This window comes from Lepisma saccharinum, chromosome 13 (assembly GCF_977018435.1).
Source record: "Lepisma saccharinum chromosome 13, izLepSacc3.1, whole genome shotgun sequence".
NCBI lineage: Eukaryota > Metazoa > Arthropoda > Insecta > Zygentoma > Lepismatidae > Lepisma > Lepisma saccharinum.
Genome location: NC_139241.1, coordinates 20706533 through 20730963, shown reverse-complemented (window position 1 = coordinate 20730963; position 24431 = coordinate 20706533).

The window sequence follows — 24431 nt, the reverse complement described above, 5'->3', positions numbered from 1 at the left end:
GTTCAATATGAATATTTAAACCAGTAAGTATGAGAAGCACTGTAAAAACACATCTGCTCTCATCAGCCACGCTTACAATACTGGCTGATGCAATACTCGGGAATTTCTGTAAGTACTGGCGCTGAGGAGAACATGCAAACCAAAAATCAATACTACCGTCTCGGGAATTCCACACACTGACACAGAGGGGAAACATGCAAACACGGAGCAATTCTAGAGGGCTCTGCATATTGCATTGTTTTAATATTGGATAAGCAAATTGAACCTGGTTTCCAATTGAACTTAAACCTGAAGTAAATATGTATAGGTAGGTATGGATACAAGTTTATAGACAAAAATCTGCTTGAGGGGGGTTAATACTTTCCGAATTACAAAACTCTTGGGTTAGGCAGGTGTTACACTTGAACAAATAGACATGTTGAGCAAGTTTTAAGTATAGCAAATCAATCTGAGGGAGCTCTTCCTTTCTGAAGAGCATTTTTACAAAAATCTTAGGTTAAGCAGGTGCTACACTAGAGCAAAAAGCTCATATGAACATGTTGAGCAAGTTTTAAGTATAGCAAATCTGCATGAGAAGAGCTCTTCCTTTCTGAAAAATTCCCGAGGGCATTTTTTACAAAAATCTTGAATTATGCAGAGTGCCACACTAGAGCAAAAAGCTCATATGGCCATGTTGAGCTTGTTTTAAGTATAGCAAATCTGCTGGAGAGGTGCTCTTCCTTTCTCGAGTTTATCCCACCGTAAATACAACTACTGACGTGCGCAAGCTCATAGACAGGTTGTTGGTTATTGCAGGAGAGGAGAATGCAGGCAACAGCAACTTTCGCAACGAGAAGGTAGGAATTGTGGACATGGTTAGCTCGAAGCTTGCCAACTTCATTGTGAATGACGACAAAGGCATAGGGTACCTCATCAAAATCATCAACACCCTACCTCCGAAATTTTGGAACGTGGCCGAAGGTCGAGGTCTCGTGAACGACATCATCAACAAGCTACCCTTCAAGATGCACTTGCCAGGTTACCAGTACCGCGGTCCCGGTACCAAACTCGAACAGCAACTAAAGAGAGGCGACAAGGGTGTGAATCCCCTGGATGCTGCATGCAAGGATCACGATATTGCCTACAATACCAATACCGATCTCGATGTACGTCATGATGCTGACAGAAAGTTAGAGCACGCAGCTTTCGGGAGACTCGTCAGCAGAGACGTCTCGCTGGGCGAACGGGTCGCCGCATTAGGTACGACCATCGCCATGAACACAAAACAAAAAAAAATTGGGGTGGGGTCTATAAATAACAACCTACCCGAACTGCTCTGTAAAAAATAATCAAGATATGATCACCAAATCCTCTGACGGCATCCCAGGGAGTCACAAGCAGACAGGTATTATCGTTACGTTCAAACCAAACTCTGAGTTCATGGAGCCAATTATCTACAAACCCTCCCCACCGATATACTTTCCTGTATATCGTAATCGCATAGACAACATAGAATTAGCAGTGGCAAACAAAAAGGGGGAGGTGGTTGATTTTGCAGGAGCCGCGACCACTGCCGTCGTGGAGATTAACATATAATAAATAGCCATCATGGAAAGTAGTACAATCAGGCCGGTTCTGCAACCTCTTTTGGGGCTCAGGGGGCTCGCAGTGTTGCCACCTGCTTATTTGAAAAAATCACCAAGGTTTTTTGGTCTAACCTAACCTAAAACAGCAAGGAGTTGGCAATTTTGCTTGAGAGTTCACAAACCGGAAGTGGGGCTCAGGGGGCTCGCAGTGTTGCCAACTTTTTACTCGAAAAAATCACCAAGGTTTTTTTTGGTCTAACCTAACCTAAAGCAAGGAGCTGGCAATCTTGCTTGAGAGTTCTGCAACCGAAAATGGGACTCGCAGTGTTGTTAACTTCTCACTTGAAAAAAAATCACCAAGGTTTTTGTCTTGGTCTATCCTAACCTAAAGCAAGAAGCTGGCAATCTTGCTTGAGGCTTGTTTTACAGTGCATAAAGCAAAATTGCCAACCTACTGGTACTTTTGCCATGCTTTTTACAAAAAAGAGAGAGGAGAGAGAGAGAGGGAAGAGTTAAACAGCCGACAGCCTACCTACAGCTTTTTTTGTCTAACCTAACCTAAAGCAAGGGGCTGGCAATTTTGCTTGAGGTTTGCTTTACAGTGCATAAAGCAATTTTTGCCAACCTGCATATACTAAACAAAGAGAGTCGGCACTGCCGTAAAAGAGAGAGATGGATGGATGGATGGGAACACTACACGGGTTCAACGTCATCAAATAAAAATCGCCTTAATGGTTTTCTTGTAAGGCATGATTTCTATTTTCTCGCAGTGTTACCAACTCCTACCTACACTTTTTTTTAGTTGGCAAGGGCTAGAGAGAGATAAAAACTTATAGCTGGGAACGGTAATGAGCGAATGTGCCATATCGTAATTTTCCAACTCCCGGGGGCCAATGTTTGTATATCGCGGCCTTTGTAAACCTTTCTCTCTCTCGGGGGAACGACGTGCCACACACACACGCACACACACACGCACACACGCACGCACACGCACGCGCGCGCGCGCGCATATGTATTGTAACACAAACAAACAAACAAAATAATAATTGTTGTTTTTAGGATGCCTGGCCCCTATAACCTCGCCAGGGTGCGTGGTGCCCAACCAAAAATGTAAAAGTTTTCTAAGGGCTGCGGTTATAGATTACCGCACCTCTGTAGAGTTTCACGTGTTTTTTTTTTTTCCCCAAACTTCTATGAAACCCTACAGAGGACCTCCGTAATGCATGCAACGTGTACTAACGACTCTAGTGTTATTTGATGTTGTGATATTTTTGGATATAGAGTTTTATTGTGAGATAGATAAAAATAATTATGTTTATTATAATATTTTCTTGATGAAGATGGAGAATGTATGTGTATGTGTTACAAATAAAGTTGCATGCTTTTTTCTAGTGTGTGTGTATGTGTTTTTGATGTTTCGACAGCATCTGAAACGACAAAAAAAAGAAATTTTATTGTTAATTTTCACGTGTAAAAACAACAACAAATTTTTTTTGTGCAAATTTTCTGATTGTCTCTTGTGCTATAGTGCAAAAAGATATTGTAACTGATAACTAATGAAATTGACATTTGTAACTGATCTGAACTAGTGAAATTCGTATTGTGCCATTGTAACTGATTGTGCTAGTACAAAAAATTACTTATTGTGCAAGAAAAGATGTTAAAAACCTGTTAAAACTGCTCTGTGACCCTCTCGTTCTTCACGTCGTAGGCGAAGGACTTCTCTGCAATCAGGATGACACTGCATAGGGTATCCTCGGGCAAGGCATCGTGGAACTCGCAGACGACCTTGATGTTGGTTCGATCGTTGACCACAACCTTCTTTCTCTTAGATGTGTTGATGACGAACATTGGCCTGTGGATTTTGAATTCGCTGGGGGTGTAGTACATGTCCACACTTCCCTCGGTCACGCGTTTGTAAGCTGTGTAAGCTTCGTAAAGTTTGAGGTAATTGTTTTTGGCCACGTCGAGGTTGTAATTTTCGCGCGGGAACACTTCGTTGCGTCCATTCTTGAGATAAGCGTTCTTGATCTTGCAGTCGTCGAATTTGCTGGAATCTTTTTCCTGATTCTTGTCCCTCCCGGTCTGAAAAAGCACTACGACGAAATCTGGCATGTCGAACTGTATGTTGTTGAACTGAGTCGTCACGTCGAATTCCATGTGACTTCCCGACGCCATCTTCTGCACGCACTGGTAACCGTGAAAGTGAATGGGCACCTGCGGACTCTTCAAGATCTCCGCTTTGTACTTGAGGGCGTAGTTTGTTTCGTATTCCACCACTGGCATTCTCAATTCCATGCTTTGGATGACGCACTTGGCTGCTTCGGGTAAAGTGTTGGCTATCGGCGTGGTGGCGTCCGGACCCAAAGTAGCGTATCGCATCAGTACGTCGTTGTCGTTGGCAGCTCTTCGAAACGTGACGCGCAGTCCTCCCTTCCACATGATCTCCTTGTAGTCCGAGAAGAAACCAGGCAGCAGACGCATGGGAAAGAGCACCGTGTGACTTTTCGTCGATATTTTGGTCCCGGCTTCGAATCCTCCCGCTTGATAGTACGCTGCGTCCGTTTTGGATAATTTCAACGTTCCCACTGCCGTCGACGTGATGCCTGGATAATCTATTCTGTCGATGACGGTGTTGTGTTTCCTCACCTCCACCTGGGAGAACAGGTGAGGTACGAAGTTGTCCACGAGTATCAAGTTTGCTGCAGCAGGAAACGCGTCTCCGCTTTCCTTCTTCACCACATCGAATTGAAGGTAGAGGTCTGCTCTGTGAGGATGAACAAACCCGTCGCCTACGTCCACGTCGTATTCGATCTCCCTGTTCGCTTCGTTCAGATTGGCGAACGTGCGACGGTTGGGAGGGAAAGATTGCAATTCGTAACTTTCGATTTGCTCCATTTTACATGTATGGTTATTTATTATACGTTGATCTCCACGATGGCCGTCGTAGTGGCACCTGCGAAATTCACCACGTCTCCTTTCTCGTTCGTCACCACCAACTCTATGTCGTCTATGCGGTTGCGACATACTGGAAAATAGATCGGTGAAGAGGGCGTGTAGATGATCGGTTCCATGAACTCGGAACTTGGTTTGAACGTGGCTATGATTCCCGTCTGCTTGTGACTTCCTAACAATCCGTCCGAAGATTTCGTGATCATGCCTTCCGCCACGTTACAGTGCACGTTCAGAGTCTCTATGGCCAAGAATTTAGGAATGTTGGTTGCCACGTGCTTGATGCCAGCTTCGAGTTTGGTGTCGTTCTCGAAACCTAAAAGTTCTCCCATGGTGCCCAGGTCCACGGTCTCCGTCGCGGATAGGATTTCCACTCTGTGCGTGACCGAATTTTGAGAAAGGTATGTGCCTTTGGGTAATTGAGCTTGCAAAGTGGAAAGATTGTATTGTCCTGGCGTGACGACGATGTGTTCGCTTCCGACGCTAATTTTGTTGTTGTGCTGCGTAACATTGGGTATGAGGTACATGCTGTAGAATGCACGCAGAGCCACGGATTTAGGATAGACGATGTCGTCGTGCAGCGTGAGTTTCAAGATCGAAGATTCGCTCGTGAGATGGAACACGCCCATCCTAGTGATGCTGTTTGAGGTTCCACAATGCTTTCTGGAAATCCTCGATCGTAGGGTTATTTATTTTAGAGAGAAACGCGAGCACGGAGAGGCAGAGATGGCCGCAGTTCACGTCTCCGAAATTTTGAATGCGTTCGTCGTTGTAGTATATGGAGGTTTTGTTCGTTTTCAGATAATGAATTAAATTTGTAGGTGGAACACCTCCGAAAGAATCGAAAACGAATGCTTTATCATTGTCGTTTTTGTGGTAACATATCCAATGCGTGCCTGGATTTTCTTGACCGTCCAAGTTGACTACTCCGCATTCTCTTCTTTTGACGCTTGAAGGTAACGAGTCGGACATGAAAACTCCTCTGAAGTGTTTGATTTGTAACGGTTCGATCAGAGATTCAATATCTCGGTTGGTGAGTGCTTCTGTTTCTTTTTTTTAAACTTCTTCATCACGCCCTTCCCCTTCTTCTCCATGGCCAGGTTGTGACGTTTCTGTTCTTCCAATTCCGCCTTGTTCTTTTTCGAGTCGATGACGGTTTTCGCGATGGCGGCACTTCCGCCGGCCAAACTTCCAACGGCCCCCAATGCTGCCAGGATGGCCGGGATGCTGAATATGAAACCTCCGATCTTTTGCTGTTTCCGCGAACGCTGCAATCTTTTCAATTGAGGTGTGCTGAGCAGCAATTTCATTCCATGTCCTTTCGACAAGCAAGAACGTTTCTTCTCGCGTTGTTTCTTGGTGAGTAACCCATCGAGGGCACCTAGATTTTTAAGATTGGAGTATGGTATCTGGTACACGACACCCTTGGGCTTCATGTTGATGCTCTATGTGTTATTTTCACGGTATGTTATTTATATATATATTCTGAGATTTTTTCTTGTGTAGTTTTTTTACGGTATGTTATTTATATATTTTCAAGGCCTCGCAGTCGTTACACAAATTCTATTACGTGCTTTGTTTTCTTGCCAAGAAGTTCCTTTGTCCCCTTGTACACAATTCGAGTTTTGTTCTCGATTAAAATAGATAGCTTCTCGTCAGATAACATGTTAGCGTATCGATCTGGTAAAAATAGACTGTATTGTGCGTTGAGCAACAGGCGTACCTTGGGACCATACTGGGTAGAAACGATTGAACCGGAAGTTATCGTGTAAGGTTTGTCGACTTCCAATTCCTGAATTTTTACATACTCGACTGACAAATTTAGCATTTGTTTTAATGCTTGGAGATCACTTATTTTTTCAGTCGTCATATCAAAAAAAATTTCAAAGTGTTAGAGAGAAATTTAATTGTTTTTTCACGATGTGTGTTATTTATATATACCGAAGATTATTTATTTATATATCAAGTTTTTTTGACACGTATATATATTATTATTTTTTAACAGAGGAAGAAAGTCCGTGCTTCGGAAAACGCGATGATGTGCGTAATGATATCTTCCGTCTCCTGCATAGACTTGTACCAATCTACTGTGTACCATCTTCTTCCCTGCCTTGCCTCGTGCAATTCATCGAACCTATCGTTTAATTTCTCCCCTGCAGCCGAAAGCAGAATGTTGAGATCACCGCACCTCAGGCCGCTGATCTCCCGAAGACGGTCCTTGAGAACTATTTCACACGGAATTCGAAATGCCGGCGTCGTTCTTGCTATGATTACAAGTTTTCCTACATCTCCGTTTACTACTTTTTTGAATATTTTAGATAGTAGTTCGTGCGGCAAATCAGTTATGCGAGACATGTTGTTATTATTATTATTTTTTTACTCTATGTTATTTATATACCCCACCCCAATTTTTGTTTCGTGTTCATGGCGATGGTGGTACCCAGTGCGGCGACCCGTTCACCCAGCGATGCGTCTCTGCTCACGAACCTTTCGAAAGCTACATGTTCTAACTTTCTGTCTGCTTCGTGACGTGCATCCAGATCCGTCTGCGTGGTGTTGTAAGCGATGTCGTGATCTTTGCATGCCGCGTCCAACGGATTCACACCCTTGTCTCCTCTCTCCAATCTTTTCTCGAGTTTGGTACCCGGTCCGCAGTACTGATAGCCAGGTAGATGCATCTCGAAAGGTAACTTGTTGATGATGTCGTTCACGAGTCCCTTTCCTTCGGCCACGTTCCAAAATTTCGGAGGTAGCGTGTTGATGATTTTGATCAGGTAACCTATGCCCTTGTCGTCGTTCACGATGAAGTTGGAAAGTTTCGTGCTGATCATGTCCACGATGCCAACCTTCTCGTTGTAGAAATTACGATTGCCTGCATTCTCCTCGCCGGCTATCACCAACAATCGGTCCACGAGCTTCCTCACGTCGTCCACCCAAACGAATTCTTTGGGTAACGTGTTGTAGCGTTTGACGCCGCTGCCTGTTTTGACCTGGTTCCAAATCGGTTTGATGAGATTCCTGTACTTCTCGCCGCTGCTCGATTTCACCCTATTCTGCGAGGCGTCGTTGTTCTGGTACAAGGCATTCGTCATGATCAGAATTTCCTTGTAACTTTGGTAATCTTCGTCGGTGTAATCTTTCGGCTGCTTTTTGGCGACGAGTTCCCACAGTCCCACCGTACCCGGATACCTGTTCCAACTATCCTTGTCGCCTAAATTGACTTTAATGTCGTTGCCTTCGAAGGTTACCTTCGATTTCCCAATCTTCCACACCACACCGCCGCCTTCGCTGGTTTCCATGCTGGGATACAATTCGAACACTTCATCCTTGTCGAATTTCCCCGTGCTCAGGTAGTCTCGTGCCAAAGGTCCCAACTCGATTTTATCCGAAGACGTGCTGCCTATGGCTCGACGTCGTGCCGGTGCATCCTTCAGTTCGAACGGCGTCGAAGGAATGCTCGAAATAGGCGTGAGTACGGCGTAACTTTTAGCTGCGAGCGGTACGAGTTCATTAATCAAATTTTTATTTTGTTCCGTGACACTTTTAATTTCTTTACCTAGACTGCTGATGGCATCGATCACGGGTTGATCCTGACGTTTCTTCTCTTCGTAGAATCCGCGATTCTCGGATTTCCAACCTTTGAAGCGTTTCGCGAGGTAATCGCGAAGCTTGAGATTTTCGTCTTCGATTTTTCGTTTCGTCATGACGTTATTTATATACGTCGTTTCTCACAACGTTGCAACGTTTAGAAAGTCGTTGATTTTGTTTCTGTATTTTCCGTCGTTGGGTTTCCTCGTCATGTCGATCGTCGCGAATCCGAAATCGTCACCGTTCCAGCAAGTAGAGCAGCAGCGTTCCGAAAATTGATTGTAGTTCATGTCTCCGCCTACGTAGTCATCGTACGCGTGCTTGAGGTTGGTGTGATCTTGACGAAACAAACATATGAAATTAGCGTTGTCGCGCACTAACTGTTTTGGAATTTTGGAAAACGTTTGAGCTAGGTAAAAACAATCCATTCCTTTGTGACGACCTTGCGTGAAAAAGTTGCGAATTTCATTTTGATTTTCCAGGATGGCGTCGTCGAACACAACGACTGAATTTTCACGACAATCGTCGAGAGGTTTTATTTCCGAGGCGAACGTTGCAATGTCCAGACCATCGTACAGTTTCATCAGTTGCTGGTATTTGGATTGCTCCAAACTTTTCGAGAACACGTACAGGTGCCTGTTCTTCCAATCTAACCAATTCGGTGCGAGGAGAAAATTGTCCACGAGCAGTGTCGTTTTCCCACACCCCGAAGGACCTACGATCAGACAGCGGATGCTGTCGGGAAGCAACTCAACGTTCTTTTTCTTCGTTTGACTTTCCGGATCCGGTAGACGCTTCACCACGTTCCACGTACTCACAAGATCACTTCGTTCGCGTCGATCCAACTCTTTTCCGGAAGTCCCAGCCATTTGACAAACAGTTTGTCACCTTTCCTACGCAATACTTTCTCGATGAGGTACGTGTCGGGGTGTTTCGTTTTAGAGAGTTCCTCTTCGTAAAATCTTCCTTTCAAAATCTCACCGCTACTATCTTTTATTATATACGTGTGTCGGTTTCCGGGTAAAACTCGAACCACCGTAAAGAGTTCCGTGCTCCAATTTTTTGTGAATCCCTTCTCGAAGGTGCGTTTGAATTTGCTGATCCTCACCTGGTCTCCAATTTTGTATTTAGCTTTTTTTGTCGTGGGCGTGTACTTTGGACAGTAAACTGTAGAAATTAAACGCTGCTCGTCAGATTTCGTAACGTCGGCTGGCTTCATGCCTATCGTTCTGTGTACCGTGTGATTATTGGTGTCGACGAGTTCCGGCAGGATGTCGACCCATTTGTAATTTCCCCGAAGCGTGAATCGTTTCCACATGTGTGTTTTCAAGGTTCGATTGAATCTTTCCACGATGCTGGCTTTGATGTGACTGAAGGTCGAATAATGTCGAATCTTGTGTTTTTGAATAAACTTTTGGAATACGGCGTTGTAATATTCCTTACCGTTGTCCGTTTGCAGAATCCGTGGTCGTCTGCCACCGCTTTCGCGAAAAATTAATTTGAATGCTTCCGTGACGCACGTTCCCGTTTTCGCTTTCAAAGGTAGAGCCCATGCGAATTTCGAAAACGTGTCTATGACGGTGAGAAGGTACTTGTTGCCCTTGTTCAATTTATGCACGTTTTTCAAATTGCCACTGCTCATCTCCACGAGGTCGCTTTGCCAGAGGTCGTCGATGCTCTTGGTTACCACAGCCAAACGTTTGTAGTTGCGGCGTGCAGGTTTATGCAATTCTTCGACGATGGCTTGCCTAGACATTTTTTTTAGAGATTACGTTTCAAGAGAAGCACAAGCGTGATGGGATTCAAAGAAGGTGGCACTTCGCTCGTGTTTTAAACGATCAGCTTATCGCCGGCACTCACGTCGAAAACGGTAAGATCTTCGTCTTCGTGTATTTCATATATGTTGCGCGTTTCGTTCCAACGTGCCAGAGGAATATTTCCTGCTTTCTGGACACCACGATTCGATATCAAAGTCATGGTGGGAACGCTAGCTTTTCTGCCGTGAGACCAGTACGAAAATTCATTTATCTGAATCGTGCCATCGAGGAGAAACTTGTAGTACGGATGATAAGGATGCAACATGTACAGTTTGTTACCTTCGACGAACGTGGAGATTCTCTGTTGATTGGGAACGCTGTTGATTTCGATGGCTTGCAGAGAATGCAGTTTAGCGAATTTAGTGTCGACGCCGAGCAGATTACTGTGAACTTGTCCGAGTTTATTTTCGATGGGCAGCAAATGCTCGATTATGGTATCCGCTACGGCAGAAAACGACGGTTTGATTTTCACTTCCACGTTCAACTGCTTGTAGTTTTCGTTGAGTTCTTGCAACTTGGCACCGAAAGAGGTCAGCGTCGATTCCTGCGTGGATTCCAGCACTCCGACTTGATCTCTGATGTTGACGACGATGTTCTGAAGGTTCTCGACTTGATTCAATTTCGAGCTCTTCTCGGTAAGATCGTTCACAATGCTTCCCATCTCTGTAAACTGCGTGTGAAGGTCGGCGACGCTCTGCGAAGTGGGCAGCGTCGACACCAGCGAACTAATTTCGTCCCGAATCTCTTCCACGTTCGCCGTTTCCGTTTCCAGTCGTTTCAGCATTCGAGATATGTTTCTTTTCAAAGCGTGCAATTCTTTGGAGGTGGGGAGATTGGCCACTTTACTCTCGAGATCGCTCAATGAACTTTTGATGTCGCTCGATTCGGATAGTGCCGTCACCGCCGTTTTCAATTTTTCCAAATCTTCGCTCGAAGGCACGCTCGTCCGTAATGATTCCAAGTCACCCTGTATGTTGTCGAGTACGTGATGAAAATGAGCGAGATTCGTTTCGACGTTCAAATTTTCTAAATATTCGATCTTCTGCTGAACCGTGCTCAACGTGTCTTGAATGCTCGTCAACGCTCTCGCTTCAGCGTGAATATTTTTAATTTCTTCGTTGATCAATTCCAAGGACGCCTGAAGCGTAGCGATGGTGGTTTGAATGTGTTCGAAATCTTGATAGGCCTCCAATTGAATTTTTATGTTCGCGACGCTTTTACCGATGACCTGCAGTTCGTCCGACGATGGTAGGTTCGTCATTGTATCTTCCAAAGTCTGCAACTTGGATTTAATTTCTTCCAACGTGCTGGTGAATTCTTCTTGTAATTTGGAAACGACGACATGCAAGCGTTCTGCGTCTATATCGCTCACGACGGTTTGAAGTTCAGAGAAATTCTTTTCTATTGCGGAAGTTCGTTCTTCGATTTCGAGTTTCAATTTTTCCAAATCTTCATTTTTCGATTGAAATTGCTGTAATTTGGCCAAATCATTTTGAAGCGAATCCACGCTCAACTGTATATTTTGAACGCTGTCGTAAGAAGGTACGTCGACATAATTTTTTATCAGCGTTTTCAGTTCGGAATCGATTTTCAGAATGGGGTCGAGACATTGCGTTTGGAGCGTAGCGATTTCCGACTCTAAACTTTTGTTTAAGGTTTCCTGCAAAGCGATCAAATCGGTCCTCAACTTCTTAACTCGAATGTCCAACATGAGAATCTCTTCTGCGTGGTCTACACGCTTGGTGTTGCCGAAAATGTCGTTAGGCATTTTTGGTTAACGGTTATTTATAATAGGATAGACGATTCGTAATTCTACGAAGAGAGGAATAAGTTTGTCGTAATCTCCGAGGAGTTCCACGTAAAAATAATCTCCTGCAGAAACATCGTACGTAATGTTAGAAAGCATCTTGTCGTGCTTGATTCGAAAAATGTTCTTGCCGGTAGAAATTTTGATTTCGCCTGCGTTTTCCGGATTCACGGTGATTTGAAGTTTCCCGTCGATCGGAATTTCGTAGAAATGTAAATTGTTATTAAAAACATAAAACATCTTGCCCACATCGTCATTCAGTTTCGTCCAAATGCTGTTGAGGTGAATGATCAACAGACCGTTGAGTTTAGGTAACACGGAAGGTAAGACTTCATGATCTGGTATGGTTTCCATAATGATCTGTTTTTTGAAACCGAACAAATTCATAGGCATGCTGGTTATTTAAGAATACAGTCAAAGTTTCTTGTAATGACAGTCAATGTTTTTTTTTTGTAATAACTAACAACATGATTTTTTTTTGTTTTGTTTTGTTTTTATGAATCTTCTGTTGAAGATGGACATATGTTGCAGGTTTTGCTTTCTGCTAAGCGATAGTGCCCCCACGGCAATGTGTGAATACCACACTCGAGAACGCACCTCTTGTCGTCGTTGGGATCCAGGGCAATTTTTCTAACTTTGTTTGTGGTCAACACATGATCGACGCTCTGGATGCGCTGTTCTTCTCTTAGAACCGACGACCTGGTCTTGAGGCAATCGACAAAGTCCTCGAATGCGAGATGCTCCCGAACCACCTGTCTGCCGACACCCTTGGCCTTCTTGGTAACGCTGCCCTCGGCTTTGATGGCATAGGCCTTGGCGCGAAGACCCGCAAACTCGAGAATTACATCACCGTCCTTCTCGTCTTTGAGTTTGCCAGGCACTTTTTTGTTTCGGGGCAGGATGCCGTACTGGTTCGGCTGGGGATAGCCCGAGGTGTCGAAGAGGTTGACCAAAGATGGTACCGTGACTATATCCCCGTATGCATCGGCTGAGTGGACTTGGTACACCAAGCTGTCCGTGTCCGTGTAGAGAAGCGAGATGTTGTGGCTATAATGTGGACGTAATATGTCGTAGTACGTCTCGAACATGTGCAGCTTGCTCAGGTCTAATACTGAGGCACCAACATAAATTGGCTTGTCGAGCATCACCTCACTCTTCCTCATATGCACCAGAGCAAGCTGCTCATTATAAATGGTCCTCGATTTAAATAATGGGTTTGCTACGAGCCTGCGACATTGTGCTTTCCTCGTTACCAATTTTATGTCCATGTGATTCCGTACATTCTCCATAGTTTTGCCAAACACCGCATTATTCATTAACTTGAAGAAATCGCGATCAAAATCAGAAGTGGCGACTGTGCGATGTTCGGTGTTGAGCTCGATGTATGGCTTTAACCATGGAGAATGCTAGAACTTGAGGATGTGGTGAACTGCGTGGACGGTAACCCCTTGCTTCATCAACCACCGGAGATTCTGGTAGTTCAGGACATAACGCTCTTTGGACTCGAAATCCATGACGAGCTTCTTCTGGTTGGAATCGGGTGGACACTTGAACTCGGGTGCAGGGGGAAGATCGCTGAACAAATCCTGCAGCTTCTCGGAGAACTCAAGGTCCACCTCGGCGAAGAACCCATGTTCCGAATCGTCGAAGCTTTCGACGTCGAAGTTGGAAGGGTCAGCCCACTCGAAGCCTCTAAAAGGGAGTGGCTGCATCATGGAGTGTCCGTAGAGGTTATTGACGTCCTTGTACATGATGTAGCTGGACGGTCGTGAGGGGTCGTAACCGGTGGCCATGTGGTGATTGTTGGCGTGCGAGTGTCGCTGCGACACCTGGACCATTCCACCCCGCACGGCACGTTCCACAAACAGCATCATGTCCACGTCCGAAAGAAGCTCCAGCTCGATCTTCGTCACCAGAAACATGGCCGACCACGCCAGTCCGGGAAGACTGTAAAAATAGGCAGGGTCCAGCTGGTAGATAGTCTTCGCAGTCGCACGGAACGTCTGGAACACGTCGGCGAGGAGCGTCACATCAAGTCTGAGGTAGGCGTCGTGGTAGTCCCCGAGAGTTCGACAGCCCAGCTCGCGCCACATGGACTGGGCGTGGTGATATTCCTCGTCGGTGATGTTCGAGCCTCGCAGCTTGCTGTAGAAGTTTGCTCGAGGAGGTAGCGACGTCTCTGCGAACTTGGAAGGGTCTGTAATATATTCGTAGGGGTAGACCCCCTTATGCTTGAAGAGACCGGCGTCCAAGTTCGGAAAATTCGCAGAGGTGATGAGCATTTCCTCGTCGCTAAGCTTCCCCGCGAGAGCATCGAGGCTTGCTGGGAGGAACCTCAGGGAGTCGAGGAAGCGAAGCTCGACGGTAGAGGGTGATCCTGGGATTCGCACCCACTTGCTCAAGCTAATGTAACGCTCCTCGTTCTGCGCCAGGACGTTGATTCGCATGTCGTCGTAGCCAAAGTGAGGTACCAGATGGTGGAAGTCGTATCCCGAGCCATTATGAAAAAACACAGGGATGAAGCGCGGGTCCCGGGCCATGAGGTTGCATCCGTTGCACCATGGACCAACATACCTACCGTTAAAGTGATCGTGGTGTTGAACTTTACGGTTGTTGGCGGTGTACTCCTTGACGCAGACAGGGCAAGCGATGGCCTCGTCGTGTCTACGCTGATCGTCGGGAGACAGTGGGAGCATAGACTTGGGGGCCAACAGTACCTTCCCTATCTCGTTGGCCTCGACAACCATCCTCTCGAGGAAGTGTTTGGCGGCGTCGGGACCACGGTACACGTAGGGCTCGGGGGCGATATGCTGGTCACGTCGCACCACAACGTATGCGAAACTGGATGCCTCGTGGAGTTGGTAAGGGGTGGTGGAAGAAACTTCGGGGTCGGGATCGCAAGTGGACAGGGGTTTGAGGAAGGCCTCGAAATCCGCGATGATGATAGCGGGATGCTCTACCATGGCACCGTGCATGTGGAAACGCTCCACAGTGCCAGGTTCGGGCAAGACTGCCACACCTGGCTCGTTGGCATTGCAATAAAATTTGTGGCGAGCGAGCTTCTCTGCAGCGATGTTGGAGCCTCGAACATGTTGGTAGTCCTGCTGTTTTCGATTATCAAAAGTTGACAAGCACCTGCAACAAACTTCTATGTGGTGTTCGTGTTTGCTTGTTTGGCTCGACACCAACCTGGAAAGGGAACGGATAAGGGTGTAGTGGTGATGGGTCTCGTCCTTGATGAGCAGAAGGTGAATTTCCTGCGCACCATCGTCCTCTACGGCGCTCACCCGGATGGGGTACACCGCATTTTCGTCAGTGAGACCGTAAACGTTGATGGCCAACCGTGCACGAGCCTCAAACTTTCGAATGTCCGAAAGCGCCACCGGGTAGTCGATCCCAGCCATCGCATCTTCCAGCTCTGACTCGTAGGGTAGGTAGTGGTTAACTCGGTGTGGATTATTTTTCCGGTCGACAGGGTGCAACGCTGCCAGAACACACCATACGAAGCACTTGGCGTCATTGTTCTGAATGTTCAGGACAGCCTTCTTTTCCACAATGGTAGGTGGTAAGGGGACGTAGCTGGAGGCGGAGAGAGGCACGAACTTACAAAGTTTGATGCACAGTTCGTGAGGCTCGCCACACAGCGAACCCCCCCGGCCTTTAGCTTGATGTTCCTCCTGTTTTGCCACCAGCTCATCGGTAAACTGGTTGTAGATAACCTCGAGGTTGTCGACATCCGCCAGATGCAGCGTCTTCGCCTTGGTGTTGTGGCAGAAGCTGTAAATTTCATCGGACGGCTTCTTGTACTGGCAACGTAGCGATGCGTAGAATTTGGTGGAGTACGTAGCCAGTGCATCGCCGAGGATGGAAATAATTTCGGCTCGCACGTTCTCCAAAAAGCTACGCACGTCGCATGAGCCCTCCGAAGTGATGACAAAATCCTCTAACAACTGCTGGAAAGCAGACTGGTTTGTTTTTGTCACAGGCTTGACGCGTTTGGCGGATGGTGGCGAGTCGGCTTCCGCTTTCCTCTTGGTCGAGCTGGTCGACGGTTGTGGAACAGGTGCTCCGACGACAACTTTGCATGATGTTATATGCCTCTTCAAATTATTAATGGTAATATGTATACCGCACCTGGGACATGGTTCGGTGGCAGCCAAATGCTTGCCTGGCACGCAGGTGCGACAATGTCTTGCAAAACGTTTGCTTGATATGGTTCTCTTGCACACAGGACAACTTTTCATGGAGCGCATCTTGTTGAAAATATTTGTGGGTATGTTATTATATATATATAGTGGAGTGTCACAAAATAAATACTGTGCAATAATTTATAATAGTGTTGGGTTTGGTGGGAGTGTGCTATTTATGCTACTTCTTGCTTCTTAATGAATCCTGTAAATAATTGAAAAAAAATAATTAAGCTTGTGTATAGAAAACACAAAAATATTATGTGTGCATAATTCTACCAAACAATCTTTTTTTTTTCTAACCCTCAGCCCTCTTGGCATATGAAGTATAAATCATAATTTCAGAAAACATAGTTATTTTCCGCTCGCCATTTTAAAAATCAAACCATAAGCATTATTTATGTTTATAGTATTCGTCGAGCGATAGAAGATAGAGCAAGAATCGTTTTCCTACAACCCATAGTTGATGAATTACAAAACATCTTAGAAATTACATCTTGAAATTTTAATCCAAAATAACTCGAAAACAGCAGGCAGTAGTCATCATCCCTCCAATAAGTTGTAGAGTACTTCTAATTTTGTATCGAATGCTATTAAAATTTTCGAATTAGGGCAAAAACTAAGCCTGCAAATCAAGTTTCTCAAAAAAATAAAAAATTGTCTGTATTTCCGAAACTTGAGGGGGTAGAATCGATTTTATTTGCTAGTCGAATAGTTCACGTCGAATCCTATCCAACAAACCTAAAATCATCATCCTAGCTCAATTAGGAGCCGAGAAAATCAATGTCTTGGAAAACGTCTTAAGATTTTTGTCTTAAGAAAATTTTCTTGACAGACCGGAAGTAACATCTTGAGATACCGGAAGTCGACTTTCTTAAAGATTGAGATATTTGTCTTAAGACGTTTTCCAAGACATTGATTTTCTCGGTTCCTATGGGGCCTAGAACCATGTAACTTTGGTCTATGTATATACCAACACTTGCCCGACCCTGTGGCCGAGTGGTTAGCACATCGCGCTGCGACGCCAAGGGCCCCGGGTTCGAATCCTGGTCGGGCTTGGTTGTTTGTGAATGTCCATTTCATCACTCATCCCCAATCTTCGCAAATTAGCCAAGAGGTACAAAACGTAAAATAAAATAAACTAAATCAATCATTAAGTTCCGTGTTGCAATCATGAAATTAAATTTTAATTAACTTTTTTTATCCATCTCTCTCTCAAATCTATATAGCCTGTTCATATTTGGCATGTCAGCCATTTTGTTTACGTAGCAAAAAAAATCTCAATGCTCGTTGTAGCCATAAGTATAATTGGATATAATTGCCGGATTTTATTTAATTTTAGGTTTAAAATCAATAAGCGTGCATAAAAAAAAACTAAATATTTTAAATAAATAAGATTCGAATAACTATGTACTTCCACTAGCCTTTGCGATGGCGCAGCGGTAGGCTTGTATTCAAGGGTTCGATACCCGTACAAGTGGTTCTTGAAACTGTAGGTCCAGTCCCGATTAGTTTTACTGTGCATAAAATAGACTTAAAACATCAAATCAATCAGTACTTCCACTAGCCTCTGCGTTAGCACAGCGATAGCCTTGTAATCAAAAGTTCGATACCCGTACAAGTGGTTCTTGAAACTGTAGGTCCAGTCCCGATTAGCCTTACTGTGCATAAAATAGACTTAAAACATCAAATCAATCAGTACTTCCACTAGCCTCTGCGTTAGCACAGCGATAGCCTTGTAATCAAGGGTTCGATACCCGTACAAGTGGTTCTTGAAACTGTAGGTCCAGTCCCGATTAGTTTTACTGTGCATAAAATAAACTTAAAACATCAAATCAATCAGTACTTCCACTAGCCTCTGCGATGACGTAGCGATAACCTTGTATTCAAGGGTTCGATACCCGTACAAGTGGTTCTTGAAACTGTAGGTCCAGTCCCGATTAGTTTTACTGTGCATAAAATAGACTTAAAACATCAAATCAATCAGTACTTCCACTAGCCTCTGTGATGACGTAGCGATAACGTCGTTGTCTTGTAATCAGGGGTTCGATACCCGTACAAGTGCTTCTTGAAACTGTAGGTCCAGTCCCGATTAGTTTTACTGTGCATAAAATAGACTTAAAACATCAAATCAATCAGTACTTCCACTAGCCTCTGCGATGACGTAGCGATAACGTCGTTGTCTTGTAATCAGGGGTTCGATACCCGGTGGGGGCATAAGTGGTTCTTGAAACTGTAGGTCCAGTCCAGATTAGCCTTACTGTGCATAAAATAGACTTAAAAAAACGCCAACTCAATCAATCAATCAGTACTTCCATTAGATATCAAAAACACGCAACTCTCCTCTATTTTTCCTGTCTTCCTCTAACAATTTAACACATTTATTTTTTGAAATATGCCCCGCACACATATTTCCTACCTACCAACAACGGCACACGGAAGAAAAAAGATATTCCAGCTACCAAGATGCATGCTTCAAATATATAAAAGCAGAGAGAGACATGAAACACCTTCTATATTCTCTCTCTTTTGCATGTTTTGTGAGTATATTTTCTTCCACAAAAAACCAACTCATGCGAGCTAAGAAACAAAGTTACTTACTTTTAGAAATTCTGCAGAAATGCTCTTCACTAACATTGAAAATAAAACAGAACTTTATACACCAGCGCTTTAAGTTTTATACGGTTTTCTAATAACGTCAAAAATGATATGTTAGCCAACGCAACGTGGACCAATAGAAATCCAAGATTTCAGCCACATGCACTTCGCAACTATGCCTGGTGGCGGGGAGAGGGAACGAAAAATGCAAGCAACAAACAGAAAGTACATCCGCCACTGTGAATAGCCAGAAATGCCGCCCCGCCCAGTCATCCATCTCTCTTACAATAGTGTGCGTGTGTTGGCAACTCTTTCTAGTTGACGGGAAATGCTTTCCGTGTAAAATACAGAGAGAGAGAGAGAACGAAAAATGCAAGCAACAAACAGAAAGTACATCCGCCACTGTGAATAGCCAGAAATGCCGCCCCGCCCAGTCATCCATCTCTCTTACAATAGTGTGCGTGTGTTGGCAACTCTTTCTAGTTGACGGGAAATGCTTTCCGTGTAAAATACAGAGAGGGAGAGGGAACGAAATTGTCGTTTTTCTAGATATCCACAGGCAAAAGCATAATATTTTTTCAAATACAATATGACAGTCGCTTTTCGATACCGAAAAACTAAATACAATATATATATTTACAATATTAATATTTATTTAACAATATCTACCTACGAATTTGCCTCGAACAAAAACATGTCATAGAAAAACATTTTTCCAGCCGTAAATTCAAAAATTTTGGCTGCGCGCGCGCGCGCGTGCGTGTGCGTGCGTGTGTGCGTGTGTGTGTGCGTGTGTGTGTGGCACGTCGTTCCCCCGAGAGAGAGAAAGGTTTACAAAGGCCGCGATATACAAACATTGGCCCCCGGGAGTTGGAAAATTACGATATGGCACATTCGCTCATTACCGTTCCCAGCTATAAGTTTTTCTCTCTCTCTAGCCCTTGCCAACTAAAAAAAAGTGTAGGTAGGAGTTGGTAACACTGCGAGAAAAGAGAAATCATGCCTTACAAGAAAACCATTAAGGCGATTTTTATTTGATGACGTTGAACCCGTGTAGTGTTCCCATCCATCCATCCATCTCTCTCTTTTACGGCAGTGCCGACTCTCTTTGTTTAGTATATGCAGGTTGGCAAAAATTGCTTTATGCACTGTAAAGCAAACCTCAAGCAAAATTGCCAGCCCCTTGCTTTAGGTTAGGTTAGACAAAAAAAGCTGTAGGTAGGCTGTCGGCTGTTTAACTCTTCCCTCTCTCTCTCTCTCCTCTCTCTTTTTTGTAAAAAGCATGGCAAAAGTACCAGTAGGTTGGCAATTTTGCTTTATGCACTGTAAAACAAGCCTCAAGCAAGATTGCCAGCTTCTTGCTTTAGGTTAGGTTAGACCAAGACAAAAACCTTGGTGATTTTTTTTCAAGTGAGAAGTTAACAACACTGCGAGTCCCATTTTCGGTTGCAGAACTCTCAAGCAAGATTGCCAGCTCCTTGCTTTAGGTTAGGTTAGACCAAAAAAAACCTTGGTGATTTTTTCGAGTAAGAAGTTGGCAACACTGCGAGCCCCCTGAGCCCCACTTCCGGTTTGTGAACTCTCAAGCAAAATTGCCAACTCCTTGCTGTTTTAGGTTAGGTTAGACCAAAAAACCTTGGTGATTTTTTCAAATAAGCAGCTGGCAACACTGCGAGCCCCCTGAGCCCCAAAAGAGGTTGCAGAACCGGCCTGATTGTACTACTATGGAACAAATCGAAAATTACGAGTTGCAGTCCTTCCCTCCCAACCGTCGCACGTTTGCCAACCTTAACGAAGCGAATCGAGAGATAGAATACGATGTGGACGTCGGGGATGGATTCATTCACCCTCACAGAGCTGATTTGTACGTCAAGTTTGATGTAGTGAAGAGAGACAACGGCGAAGCATTTCTTGCCAACGCAAACCTAAGACTCGTAGATAATTTTGTGCCGTACCTATTCTCACAGGTGGAAGTTAGAAAACACGGCACCGTCATCGATAGGGTTGACTACCCCGGGATTACCTCGACTGCCGTGGGAACACTGAAACTCTCCAAGACCGATGCAGCATACTACCAGGCAGGGGGATTCGAAGCAGGTACAAAAATCAAAACTCAAAGTCACACAGTACTGTTTCCCATGCGTCTGCTGCCCGGTTTCTTCTCGGACTACAAGGAGATCATGTGGAAGGGTGGTTTGCGGGTTACTTTTCGCAGAGCTGCCAACAACAACAACAACGCACTGATGCGATACAGCACTTTGGGCCCGGTCGGGACTACCTTGCTTCCCAACACACTACCCGACGCTGCCAAGTGTATTGTAAGGTCCATGGAGCTGCGCGTGCCAGTGGTAGAATACGAATCAAACTATGCTCTCAAGTACAAAGCCGACATCCTGAAGAATCCTTAAGTGTCCATTCAGTTTTATGGCTACCAGTGTGTGCAAAAACCTGCTTCCGGCAATCGTCTCGAATTTGACGTAACCACGCAATTCAACAACATTCGGTACGACATGCCCGAGTTTGCAGCCGTACTCTTCCAGACAGGAAGGGGTAACAATCAGGAGAAAAATTCAAGCCAGTTCGACAACTGCAAGATTAAGAACATTTACCTCAAAAATGGCAGGAACGAAGTTTTCCCACGTGAGAACTACAACCTAAACATCGCAGAAGAGGACTACCTGAAACTGTACGAGGCGTACACAGCTTACAAACGAGTGACTTCCGGTAACGTGGACGTGTACTACAATCCAAACGAGTTCATAGCTCGCAGACCCATGTTCGTCATCAACACATCTAAAAGAAAGCAGGTGGTTGTTAACGATCGCACCAACATCAAGACTGTGTAGCGTCATCCTCATCGCGGAGAAAACTTTTGTGTATGATGTCAGGAACGAGCGAGTAACCGAACAGTTTTAAGAAAAAAAATATATACTGACCAAAGGTTTTTTGTTAACCTGCAACGCTGTGTCCAGGATGTACTGCAAGAAGTAGAGGTTGATAATGAAACATCTTCTTACAATATATATACACACTGCCTGTCAACACCTTGTTTTGTGGTCAATCTGAAAATATAATAAAATTAAATCATGCTTGAGCGCGCAAAGGAACTTCCCCTTTGGCCATGCACATGCCCCTTAACTTGCCCCGTAGGACACGTTCTGTTCTCTTACGAGAATTAATATAGGTTGTCATAGAACCCTCCAATTCATGACTTATGAAAAATCTGTTTGGTGATTCATCACGTACACCTATACGTGAGAAAAAGTATGAATAGAACCTGTGCTCGGAAATCCAAAATGGCGACCGGAAATAGGGTTATCTTGGAAACGGTAAGACTTAGCAAGAATCTGTTTGCGGATTCGTCACGTACACCTATACGTGAGTAAAAATATGAATAGAACCTATGTTCGGAAATCCAAAATGGCGACCGGAAGTGGGGTTATCTTGGAAACGGTAAAACTTAGGAGAAATCTGTTTGCAGATTCATCACGTACACCTATACGTGAGTAAAAGTATGAATAGAACCTATGTTCGGAAATCCAAAATGGCGACCGGAAGTGGGGTTATCTTGGAAACAGCAAGACTTAGGAGAAATCTGTTTTCGGATTCATCACGTACGCCTATACGTGAGTAAAAGTATGAATAGAACCTATGCTCGGAAATCGAAAATAGCAACCGGAAATAGGGTTATCTTGGAAACGGTAAAACTTAGAAAAAATATGTTTGCTGATTCATCATGTACGCCTATACGTGAGTAAAAATATGAATAGAACCTATGTTCGGAAATTTGAACGAAGCGAACAGAGAGATCGAATACGACGTGGACGTAGGGGGCGGGTTCGTTCATCCTCACAGAGCAGACCTTTACCTTGAATTCGACGTGGCGAAGAAGAAAAGCGGATACGCGTTCCCCGCAGCAGCAAATTTGATACTCGTAGTGGAACGTAGAGAGAAACCTTGGTGATTTTTTCGAGTAAGATGTTGGCAACACTGCGAGAAAATAAGGCTTATGCCTTACAAGAGCAAACCATTAAGGCGAGCCTCACCGAGCCTCATTTTCGGTCGTAGAACTCTCCATTTGGGTCTACTAATATTGCCAACTCACTAGGCCGTATCAATATTGCCTCTGATTTTCTGGTCGTCCGAAACTCGAATTGGACGGCATCGAAGTGGTGCGTTACCTTTTCGGGAACCTCTCCTCGTACACGCTGAAGTACGTTTCGTTGTACTTCAACCTGGTGGGGGGAAGATAATGCCCGAGGGCGAAACCGTGCAGACGCTCTACGAGAAAAACAAAATAAACAATCTGTTGCAGTACAACATACAGGATTCAATGCTTGTGAGGGACGTGTGTTTTTGAAAAACAGACTCGTGTTGCGAGCAGACCAGGTTCGAGGGCATCAACTCAACTTGCATCTCTTGCATTACTATTTCAGCGAAGCGTTGCAGAACAAGCGATGTTTGTGTTTCCCACGACAGCATCTCGAGTACCACCACAAGCTGGTCTGGGGTTACGGTACCCTCACATGAACGTGGCACTCAAAAACAGAACAGAAGATGAGATTATTTTGACATTGGACTTTACGTCACTCTACCCGAGCATCATGGTGGCAGCTGGCCTCTCCCCTTTCAACACAAATTCCACGCCGCCGGAACGGGCATTCTGCCCGGCACGGAAGTTGATGTTTATCGCGGCGTCACGAATCCAACCGGCTGCACAGAAGCTGATCTTCACGTGTATTTCTCACAGGACACGCTAAACACCACGTACATCCGTAAGATCATAGCCTTGTGTAAAAAATCAAAAAATTTAAAAAACAATAAGACTTTACCGCCGGGCAAACTGCTCGAAATAGATGCCAAACAGAACACGGCTAAATTAATAATAAATAGTATGCACGGGTAAATATACAAATTGAAAAACATCCCCGAAGAGATTCGCCCCCACGTCAATCAATTTTACGTTCGAAGGCCGTACGGGAAAAACTTTACTTTTTTTGGTTGAGCACCACGCACTCCTGGCGGGGTTATGGGGGCCAGGAATCCTAAAAAAACAACAATTATTATTATTTTGTTTGTTGGCTTGCGTCACAATACACGCGCACGCGTGTGTATGTGTGTATATGTGTGACACATCGTTCCCCCGAGAGAGGTTTACAAAGGTCACGATATACAAACATTGCCGGAGTTGGAAAATTACGATAAGGCACATTCGCTCACCACTGTTGCCAGCCATAAATCTCTTTTTCTCTTTTTATCTTACAGCAAAGTTGGCATCTCTATTTTTTTTAGTTGTAAGTAAATTGCCAACACACTCTAGTTAATAATGCTACATATTATACGCACACACGCACGCACATACTATATTGCCATCCACCCATCTCTCTCTCTTTTACGGCAGTACATATTTGTTGCCGGCTCTCCTTGTTTAGTATATGTAGGTTGGTAAAAATTGCTTTATGCACTATAAGGCAAGCCTCAAGCAAAGTTGTCAGCTCCTTGCTTTAGGCTAGGTTAGACCAAGCAAAAAAAAAAGCTGTAGGTGGGTGTTGGCAGCTGTCGGTTGTTTAACTCTTCCCTCTCTCTCTTCTCTCTCTTTTTTTGTAAAAAACTATGGCAAAAATACCAGTAGGTTGGCAACTTTGCTTTATGCACTGTAAGGCAAGTCTTAAGTAAGATTGCCAGCCCCTTGCTTTAGGCTAGGTTAGACCTGGTTAGGCTAGGTTAGGTTAGGGTAGGTTAGGTTAGGTTAGGTTAGGTTAGGTTAGGTTAGACCTGGTTAGGTTAGGGTGGGTTAGGTTAGGTTAGGTTAGGTTAGGGTGGGTTAGGTTAGGTTAGGTTAGGTTAGGCCTGGTTAGGTTAGGTTAGGTTAGGTTAGGTTAGGCCTGGCTAGGTTAGGTTAGGTTAGGTTAGGTTA